We start from the raw sequence: 3,524 nt of genomic DNA, 5'->3' as shown, positions 1-3,524 counted from the left end.
GGACATGGGGACAGCAGGGACACAGGGCAGGCACTGGGGACATGGCCAGGGACAGTGGGGACACGATGGGGACACGGCCGTGGTGGCACCGGGGACACCCCAGGGACCTCGGGGTCACGGGCAGTGACATCGGGGACCCAACAGGGCCCAGTTTGGGCTCGGCTTCGGGGACATTTGGGGTTTCGGGGTGAATTTGGGGGTTTTTGGGTGTTTTTGGGGTTGGTTTTGGGGCAGGTTTTGGGATGGATTTTGAGGGTTTTTGGGGTGGATTTTGGGGTGAATTTGGGGATTTTTGGGGTGGATTTTGGGGTGAATTTGGGGATTTTTGGGGTGGATTTTGGGGTGAATTTGGGGATTTTTGGGGTGGATTTTGGGGTGAATTTGGGGATTTTTGGGGTGGATTTTGGGGTGAATTTGGGGATTTTTGGGGTGGATTTTGGGGTGAATTTGGGGATTTTTGGGGTGGATTTTGGGGTGAATTTGGGGATTTTTGGGGTGGATTTTGGGGTGAATTTGGGGATTTTTGGGGCGGGTTTTGGGGTGAATTTGTGGGTTTTTGAGATGCTGGTTCGGGGTGTTTTTTGGGGTCGGTTTTGGTGTGAATTTGGGTGTTTTTGGGGTTGGTTTTGGGGTAGGTTTTGGGATGAATTTGGGGGTTTCTGGGGTGGGTTTTGGGGTGAATTTGGGGATTTTTGGGGTGGGTTTGGGGGTTATTTTGGGGTGATTTTGGGGTGTTTTGGGGCCCCACCTTGGTCCACGCCGTTGATGTAGAAGTGCAGGGCGTTGTTGGCCTTCCGGGTCAGCCCGATGTGATCCCCCTCCTGCGGGGACAGCCGGGGTCACCCCCAGCCCAAAACCGCCAGAATTCACCCCAAAAACCCCGGGGGGGCCTCAGGGACGAGGGGGGAGGGGCAGGGACAGGGGACCCCCCCCAAAAATGTCCCCAGGATGGGATGGGGACAATGGGGGAGGAGGAAATTGGGGGATTTTGGGGGGACCCAAAAAATCTGGGGGGTCCCAAATGGGAAATTGGGGGATTTTGGGGGCACCCCAAAAATTTGGGGGTTCAAGGGGGGATTTGGGGGTGGCGTGGGTGGATTTTGGGTGGATTTGGAGGAAATTTGGGGCTCCACAAATAAAAATACCCGAAGCAAAATCATCCCGATTTCTCCATCTCAAGGAGATTTTTTTAGGGCATTTTTGGGATTTTGGGGTGTCCGGGGCTCCCCCCGATTTTGGGGTGCCCGGAACAGATTTTGGGTGAATTTTGGGTGAATTTTGGATGAATTCTGGGAGACTTTGGGGTTTAGAATGACAAATTTGGGAGGCAGAATAATCCAAATTTCTGCAACACGACGGAATTGTTTAATGGGATTTTTGGGATTTCTGGGTGTCTGGGGCTCCCCCCGATTTTGGGGTGCCCAGAGCAGATTTTGGGGGTCCCGTAGGTGAATTTTGGGTGAATTCTGACAGATTTTGGGGTTTTTTGGGGGTTTAAAACAAGAAATTTGTGAAATAAAATAATCCAAATTTCTGCAACGCAAAGGGATTTTTTAAGGGAATTTTTGGGATTTTTGGGTGTCTGGGGCTCCCCCCGATTTTGGGGTGCCCGGAGCGGATTTTGGGGGTCCCGTGGGTGAATTCTGGGTGGATTTTGGGGTTTTTTGGGGTCACCTGCAGCTCGTCCAGGCTGAACTCGCAGTACTCCCGGCGCGTCCCTTTGCCGTTGGTCAGGATCCCGCAGCCGCTCATCATGATCGTCCCTGAGAGCAAAATTCGGCATTTTCGGGCTTTTTGGGGCTTTTTGGGGCGTTTTCCAGAGATTTTGGGGCGTCTTCCCGAGATTTTGGGGTGTTTTCTGGAAATTTTGGGGGATTTCCCAGAGATTTTGGGGCATTTTTCAGAAATTTTAGGGGATTTTTTGGGTATTTTCTGGAAATTTTGGGGGATTTTCCAGAGATTTTGGGACAATTTCAGAAATTTTAGGGGATTTTTTTGGGGTATTTTCTGGAAATTTTGGGGAATTTTCCAGGGATTTTGGGGCATTTTCTGGAGATTTTTGGGGCATCTTCCCGAGATTTTGGGGTGTTTTCTGGAAATTTTGGGGGATTTTCCAGAGATTTTGGGACAATTTCAGAAATTTTAGGGGATTTTTTTGGGGTATTTTCTGGAAATTTTGGGGAATTTTCCAGGGATTTTGGGGCATTTTCTGGAGATTTTTGGGGATTTTCCGGGATTTTCCAGAGATTTTGGGGCACTTTCCAAAGATTTTGGGGGATTTCCCAGAAATTTTGAGCGATTTTCCAGAGATTTTGGGAAGTTTTCTCAGGATTTTTGGGGGTTTTTCCCAGGATTTTGGTGGATGATTCCCAGGATTTTGGGGGATTTTCCTGGGATTTTTAGGTGATTTCCCAGGATTTTTGGGAGATTTTTCCAGCATTTTTAGGGGATTTCTGCCCAGGATTTTGGGGTATTTTCCCAGAATTTTTGGAAGATGCTCCCCAGGATTTTTAGGATATTTTCCCAGGATTTTGGGGTATTTCCCCAAGATTTTTGGGATAACTTCCTAAGACTTTGGGGTGTTTTCCCAGCATTTTGGGAGATTTTCCCCCAGGATTTTGGGCTAGTTTCCCAGAACTTCTGGGCTGATTTCCCACAATTTTTGGGATATTTTCCCCAGGATTTTGGGGCATTTTCCCAGGATTTTGGGGTATTTCCCCCAGCATTCTGGGCTGTTTCCCCCCAAGATTTCGGGCTGTTTCCCCCAGGATTTTGGGGCATTTCCCCCAGCATTCTGAGCTGTTTTCCCCCAGGATTCTGGGCTGTTTCCCCCAGGATTTTTGGGGGCATTTCCCCAGGATTTTAGGGCATTTTCCCCAGGATTCTGTGTTGTTTCCCCCAGGATTTTTGGGATATTTTTCCCAGGATTTTGGGGCATTTCCCCCAGGATTTTGGGTTGTTTCCCCCAGGATTTTGGGATATTTTCCCCAGGATTCTGGGGTATTTTCTCAGGATTTTGGGGCATTTCTCCCAGGATTTTTGGGGCACTCCCCCCATGATTTGGGGCACTCCCCCATGATTTGGGGCACTCCCCCCAGGATTTTGGGGCTCTCCCCCCATGATTTGGGGCACTCCCCCATGATTTGGGGCTCCCCCCCCGGATTCGGGCCCGCTGGGGCTCACCCGAGCGCAGGTTGGTCATGGTGGCCGGGTACTCCAGGCTGTTGGGGTTGTGCGCCGTGACCCCGATCTCGATGGAGCCCGACCATTTGTCCACCAGCTTGTCGATGCGGATCTGGGGGGGCCACGGGCTCAGGGCACCCCAACACACCACAACCGCCCCAAAAAACCCAAAACACCCAGAAATAATTAAAAAAAAAGCCACAAATCAATAACCCAAAAGAACCAAAAAAAAAACAAAAAAAAACCTCAAAAAACAACAAAAAAGAACCCAAAAGAACCCAAAAAACACCCTAAAAAAAACCAAAATATAACACAAAAAAACCCAAAAAAATAAAAAAAAA

General features: G+C 49.3%; 1 long non-coding RNA gene across 1 annotated transcript; it reads right to left on the bottom strand.

The window, feature by feature from the left end:
- Nucleotides 1-734: 734 nt before the first annotated feature.
- LOC121352711 lies at nt 735-3,318 on the bottom strand. The gene is made up of 3 exons (XR_005954988.1): nt 3,184-3,318; nt 1,675-1,763; nt 735-821 (listed from the first exon to the last, which is right to left on the bottom strand). It is a non-coding gene; the product is annotated as an uncharacterized LOC121352711 (long non-coding RNA).
- Between the last annotated feature and the right edge of the window lie 206 nt (nt 3,319-3,524).

This window comes from Pyrgilauda ruficollis, unplaced genomic scaffold (genome assembly GCF_017590135.1).
Source record: "Pyrgilauda ruficollis isolate IOZ18807 unplaced genomic scaffold, ASM1759013v1 scaffold1930, whole genome shotgun sequence".
Classification (NCBI taxonomy): domain Eukaryota; kingdom Metazoa; phylum Chordata; class Aves; order Passeriformes; family Passeridae; genus Pyrgilauda; species Pyrgilauda ruficollis.
Note: the sequence above shows the minus strand (reverse complement) of the source record. Positions and strands in the feature narration are given on the sequence as shown.